The 7,353-nt window shown below is 36.8% G+C and overlaps 1 pseudogene; it reads right to left on the bottom strand.

Moving 5' to 3' along the window:
• Positions 1-4,503: 4,503 nt before the first annotated feature.
• Positions 4,504-7,006, bottom strand: LOC107539830 (major facilitator superfamily domain-containing protein 6-like; annotated as a pseudogene).
• Between the last annotated feature and the right edge of the window lie 347 nt (positions 7,007-7,353).

The following is a 7,353-nucleotide window of genomic DNA, read 5'->3' on the forward strand; positions in this document are numbered from 1 at the left end:
CCCGATGAAAGAAAAGTTCTTGTTAAAATCGCAAATCAGGTGAAGCCTATGGTGAAATGAATCTAAATTTTTGAAAAAAGGTGAAGGAGATTAAAAAGTACAAAGTTACAGTCATAAAATAAATAGGTCACAGAGATATCATGTACAGCATAGGGAATATAGTCAATAATATCATAACTGTGTGACAGATGGTTAGCAGACTTACCATGGTGATCACTTCACAAGGTATATAAATGTCGAATCACTGTGTTGTACACCTGAAACTAACACAGAATTGTATGTCAACTATACTTTAATAATAATAGTAAAAAGAAACAATAAACAGTAATCTCAGATCAACTACGTAGTAGAATGTCTCAATCTTCTACACTAAAGACTTGAAAGAAGAGATATGCTTGCTCCTGGGCATAAACATTATTTACTTTAATTTCTTTGTTCTTTTGCATATCATGACTGCAAAGAAATCTTTCAATAGGCTAATAAACAGAAAGGACACAGCAGAAAAAAGAAACAGTGAACAGATCAATAAGAATTTCTAAAGTGAAACATAAATATATAAAAGAGGCAAGAAATGGAATAAAGCACCTGAGATCTGAGGGACAACACAAAAAATTCTAATATTTGAGTAACTGAAGTGAAGAAGAAGAGGGAGACAATGAAGCAAAATAAATACTTGAAGAGATAATGGATAATAATTTTCCAAAGTCAAAGAAAACAGTACACAGAATCAGGAAGCTCACAAAAGCCTAAGCAGAATAAATAAAAAGAAAACCACAACTAGACAAATCATGCTCAAATTTCTGAAAACAAAAGATAAAAATAAAATCGTGAAAGGAGCCACAGGAGGGAAAAAAATCAATACATTACATAAAGGGAACAATGCTATGAATAATGGCACATTTTTCATAAGAAACAATAGAGACAAAATAGTTTTTACAGTGCTAAAATAAAACATCCTTAAAGTGCTGACAGGAAAAAGCTGTCAACCTAGAATTCTATAATGAGCTTCCAAAAATGAAGATAAAAGTTATTTTCAGAGGGAAAACAAAAGAAGAGTTTGTCTTTAGCAGGCCTGTGCTGAAAGAATTCATAAAGTAAGCCATTTAGAATGAAGGCAAACAATACTAGATAGAAATTTGGGGCTCTAGGAAGATGTTGAGCATCAAAAAGGGTAAATATGGCATAAATATAAAGAAACTTTAAAAAATCCATAGACATATATCCATATCTATATGCTTATATATACTTAAATCTCATCCAAAACTATTAACTGAAGTAAAAAATAACAATATGAGTTTATAAAATATTCAGAAGTAAAATAAATGACTCAAGAACAAAAAAGAAGAAAGGGGGAACTGGAAACATATATCTGTAAGGATTTATTGATTATAAAGTAACTACTTAAAAATGACAAAGACATAACCAAAAATCCAATGGAGGAAATATCATGGAATACTAAAAAAAATATCCAAATTTACCAAGTGAGAGTTACAAAAGGTGGAAAAGTGGTACAATGGCCAAATGAGACAAAGTGAAATTAGACATGAATGTTTTGCATGTAAACCCAAACATATGAGTAATTATATTAAATACGTTGAGTAAACACCTACCGTTTGAAAGGTAGAGATTATCAGAGTGAATAAGATAAAAGCAAGATGTAATTATGCTGTTCATAAAGAAGACATTTTAAAGATGGAGAATCAAGAAGTAAAGAATTTATATGCATATATACACAACCCAAGGACAAAGACAATGGTGGGGAGAGGGACTGGGGAGGGGGATGGGACTGAGTGGAATGGGTCATTGGGGAGAAAAAGGGACATCTGTAATATTTTAAGCAAAAATAAAATTTAAAAAAACAGTTTAAAAGAAAAACAAAAAGAAATAAAATATACCACAAACACACTAAGCATAAGAAATCTGATGCAGTTATATTAATATTAGGAAAAAGTAGAGTTAAAGGGAAAAAATTACCAGAAGTATATTTCATAATAAAAATGTTAATACATCAAGAAGACAAAATTATTAATATATATATGCTTAATAACAGAACTTCTTAATACATGCAGAAAAAATTGATAGAACTGAAGGGAGAAATATATAATCAAAAATTATATTTGGAGATTTGAAAAGTTGCCAGCAATATTTAATAAAAATAAACTTAGTAAGTATATAGAAGATATGACTGACCCTATCAACCATCTTAATACATTTGAAAATCACTACAGTCAACAGCAGCTGAATACACTCTTGCCATGTTCACCTAAACCAGTGAAAAAGACCATATTCTAGTTCACATCAATGTCAATAAAAATTGTAAATCGTAAGAGTATTTTCTCTGACAAACCATTATTAAAGTAGAAATTAAAAACAACAGATATCTAAAAATATTTGTAAATTAGGAAACATGCTTCTTTTGTTTATTTAAGAAATATTTAAAATTAGTATTTATTTTCATTTCAAGTCAACTGTGCATTTCCAAAACAGCAAGCTTTTCAAAGGAATAAATACAAACTGTAAACTCAAGATACAATATGTTTTTACTTCCTACAGTCAGTTTCACAAATCCACATACTGTACATTCATAGGTGGGGTTCAGCCTGTCACCCATTTCTTTATTTCTATAATTACATAGATATAATAAACACATCTGCTTTTTTTAAAAAAAAAAAAATGTTTTTATTGATTTCAGAGAGAGAAAGGAAGAGGGAGAGGGAGAGAGAAACATCAATGATGAGAGTCATTAATTGGCTGCCTCTTGCACGCCCCCTACTGGGGATCAAGCCCTCAACCAGGGCACGTGCCCTGACTGGGAATCAAACCACAACCTCCTGGTTCATAGATCAACTCTCAACCACTGATCCATGCCGTCCAGGCAATACATCTGCTTTTTAAAGATAACTTAAAGCGAGTCATGATAATTTATGGTATAATATGTTTCAGTTCAAGTGCAAAAAAAAAAAATTTGCTTAATTCTACTTTTCCCCTTATTTTATTTTTAAGCTGTCTTTGGTAGTGAAGCTGGATATCCAAGTGTAGAATTTCTTCTCCCAGATGCAGTTTTAGGTGAAAGTATGATATCATGGAAGAACCCTCCTTTTACAATTGATCCTATTTAATCAAGGTCAGAGGGTAAAGTGAGTTGCTCATTTTTTAACTCTGTTCTTTTATCTCCTCTCTCTTGTGCTCATCCACAGCTATTATACACACTATAATTGACCTTCATTCAGCTAGAGCGGTGTTCCATTTCCCACAGCTCTCCCACAAGGCTTCCTATTAACCTCAGCTTTCATTTTCAGCCTCAAGCTTTAAACGTGATTCACCCAGCCATTGTTCTGACAGTAACTGTAATGTTTACAGTTGCATACTGGTATCTGACCTGTCCAGTGTCTGACTGTGTCTTCATGGGAAATGATATACTGATGTTTCTTTCTTTAGTCATTAGAAAGCATAGTTACTTTTTATTCCTGTCCTTTCCATTCCTAGTTTCCTGTTCACCACCTTTTCCCCTCACCAAAAATAAAGCAATAACTGACCCATTATGGATTTAAAAAAATTATATCCCTCTCCCAGGCACTTAAATCTTATACTGTTATTTGTAAATAGTACTGCTTAATTAAAGAAACCCTTAGGAGTTCAATGATTTTTAAAAAAAATTCCATCAGCTAAGTAGAGCCTGAATCACTATAAAATTGTAAATTGTGGTATAAGCTATTTGAAGTATCAATATATTTAGTAAACTTTTGTCTATCAGGCCACAGAAAACTGAGTTGGTTGGTTTATTTGGAATATTATCTCCTATGGTCTTAAAGTCCATTTAAAACTAAAGGCATTTTAAAGCTCAGCTTAGCTTGCAGTAGTCAATAACAGCTTTTGCTCAAAGAATTGACTATTTTCTTTACATACCACACACATATAAAAATATATTTGCTATGAGATATGACAAATTTCTGATGAAACTAAACAAAAGCATATATGCTACTTTTACTTGCTTACTGTATTTTTAAAATCTTACTTCTTTTAAATGGTTCTCTTTAAGGGAAACAAAATTATAGGTGTGTTCAGTTTCTTCCCAGTTTGCATTAAGAGGCAAAAAATTAGAATAAATAATCAGAAGAGGGAATTACATCAGCATTCACCTCAAAACACTTTCTTTCTCTCCACTTACTCAGTGTAACTGCTGGTTTTAACTCTTACCGCCCTGGCAGAGAAGTCCTGTAGTCCTTAACCTAACCAATCAAAGAACAGAAAGTCCTCATTGCACTCCCTTTCCCTTCTGTGGTTCCAGTGGGATTATGGTAGTTTAACAGTTATGGCCAATGTGTACTGTAGCTACTATGTGTGTTTGTTTCCATGTTAATGAAACATGTTTTCAGGCACTTAGAAGCCTATGTAGTGCTATGCTCCTCAAGGTGAGAAATGTTTTGGATTCAGGACACTTCTCCCTCTATCCTGGCAGAAAAGCCCAATTTAATGCAGGGTATGAGATGAGAGCGGGAACTCTCAGTGTCCCCCGGCCGCAGGCTCAGCCTGCTGGTCCTCACTCTTCTTTGCACACTGGTCTACAGTGGGTGAGCTGAGCTGCTCTGCAGCTGAGATGCTGCTTTTTGAGGGGATGGCTGATTTCTAGGTGGTTCAGAGTGAATCTCTCATGGTACAGGCCAGGCTTCACCAGCTCAAGAATCTCTCTGATTCTCACTGGGCCCCTGTAAGGGTTGTAGCTCAGAAGCATGGTTATATCTTTTTAGCTGCATCATCTCTTTAATTTGATAGAGTGCAGAGTCAAAGATTACTCAAGGAGAGGAGCTGACCCCCCCCCCCCGCCCCCGGGCTGGCTTGTTCACATTCTCTTTTTCTTCCTGGTATTTGGTTTTCTTGAGCATAAGTCTGGGCTCAGTGCATGGCATGAGGTTTTCTGTCTGTTGCTATACCAAGTCAGTGGTTGTATGTAACAAGACTTGATGGAACAGGAATCTTTTTGCTATCAATGTTTTGTCTTCTTCATCTGGCACTACCAGTCACTGGATCAGAGCAAAGAGCAGGAGGGTCACCAGGTAGGGCACGTCGATTCCTTGGAAGGTTGCAGCAGCCCCCAAATAATTGACTAACAGGCCTCTGATCATGGCACACAACCTCTGCTCAAACTTTGCAGGATGTCCTGAGCAGAGGTCATCAGATCAGGGGAATGGCTGCACTGAGATAAGAAATGCAGGCTGCCTAGATGGCCACATGTGCCACTCCTTCAACAACTTCTGTGGAAACAGTGCAGACATTTTCCAGGTAGGAAATATAAATATAGCAAATGTATTGCAAGCCAGGCCAATATACAGAACCCTGATGTAGCCAATCAATTCAATAAGTTTGTGACTAAAAAAATAAGTTGTCAGCTAAGATGCATGACTCAGTATTGACATACCCTAAAGAAGGTTGTGGTACCATTCAGATCCTCCAAATGCCAGTAGAGAAGGGTGATCATGAAGCCGTATTCAAAACACATAAATCAAGCCATAAACAACACTGAGCCATACTGTACAGTGAAAAGCCATCTGATTAAGTCCCAAAAGTTGAAGGCCTGTGAGTGGCTTGTCATGGTTGCTGTCTCCTCAGGACCCTATGGAGTTTTTCCTCTCCACTTGAGGGATTTCCACCTCTCTTCCTTTATTGTCATTATTTTTGAAGTGGTTGTAGTGAAACTGGAACTGAGCAGCTACAATCAACCCCATGGTCATGAGAACTCCAAAGACTATGAAGACAATCACATATTTCCAGTAATCAGGGGGGTTGCACCCCTTTCTGTCAATGAGCACTTCTGTGTGGGTGTAGTCAATCCTTATGCCCACAGACAGCATTGTCAGCCCTCAGTCCAGGGAGCCCCATATGTGTTGCTTTTCATAGCAGTCTCTGTGTTCTCCCAGATACTGTAGTGTTACCGTATCCATAATGGTGACAGAAGAGCACTGATAAAGTTCCATCATGACAATTACCAAGATCACCAAGAATATAGCTTCTACTTCTTGTTGATCATAAACACTAGTGACTTGGTTAGAAAGTAAAGATTTGGTGGTAGTGACAATAGTAGTGGTTGTCTCCCTGGTTACATTTCCAGTGGGGGAGGGAGCAGGGTTTGAGGCTGCAGCGTGGGTGCACTGCTCTTGCTTGGAACTGTCAAAAAGAAGTAGGTTTCTTTTCTCATGCATTCTTGGTGATGTGGCAATGGAAGAGATCATGGAATAATTCATTGGCAGGACAGTTAAAAATTGACTTGAATTGGTGGGTCGAGATGTTGAGGGAATGTTGGTTACACATCTCAAAATAGTAGGTTTAATAAATCTGATGCCTACGTTGAATAAAACAACACAAAAGAGAAAAGAGGATGACAATGTTGCTCTTCTTTTTTTTTTTTAAATCCTCAGCAGACAACATGCTTATTGATTTTAGAGAGAGAGGAAGGGAGAAAGAGAGAGAGAGAGAGAAACATGGATTGGAGTACAAGTAAAGAACCCGCAACCTAGGTATGTGCTCTAACCGGGAATTAAACCTGCAAACTTTTGGTGTACGGGAAGACACTCCAACCAACTGAGCCGTACTGGCCAGGGCCAGTTTTGCATTTCTTTAAAGTGATCTGCAACTACACCCCAAAAAGGGGCATTGCAGAATTCAATGATGTATCACACACCTACTGGTATTCCACTCTGACTTTGTGACATTCCTAGTTGTTTATAATACACAGGCAAAAGTGGGTGAAGAGAGCCATATGCAGAGTAAAAGAAAAAATAAATATATAAAAGACCTTGGAAATTAGATCATTGTTTATTTTAACACAGTGTTTCTCTATCCAGTCTATTTCTTTCTCAAGTATAGCAACTATTTCTGGGAAGGGTGGTGGTTTATTTGAAGATGGTTCTAGTTCCCTGGAAATACCATTAAGGAGATCAGCAAACAGATATTATCTCTTCTGTTCCTTTTCATCATCAGTTAAGATGGCAACTTTCTCATCTGTCACCATGACTTGTCACCACCATAAGACAGCTGGACCTTCAAAATTTTGATTGTTAACCAGCTGTGGGCAGCAATGTTGCTCAGTGGCTGTGGGGACATCCTGTACCATCTCAGATGGATAACTGGCTACTTGGGAGTTGTAGCCAATGGCTGTGCGGTGTGGAATCGAGAGATGAAGCAACATGCTTAATAGACCATTCATCACAGAAAAAAGGGAATATATATATATATGTGTGTGTGTGTGTGTGTATGTATATATGTGTATACACATACAAACCATATATTTTTAAAACAAAATGATAGCCCAGCCGGGCGTGGCTCAGCGGTTGAGCATCGACCTAGGATACAGGTGAT

The sequence above is a fragment of the Miniopterus natalensis genome, chromosome X (assembly GCF_054644295.1).
Source record: "Miniopterus natalensis isolate mMinNat1 chromosome X, mMinNat1.hap1, whole genome shotgun sequence".
In the NCBI taxonomy this organism is placed as follows: Eukaryota; Metazoa; Chordata; class Mammalia; order Chiroptera; family Miniopteridae; genus Miniopterus; species Miniopterus natalensis.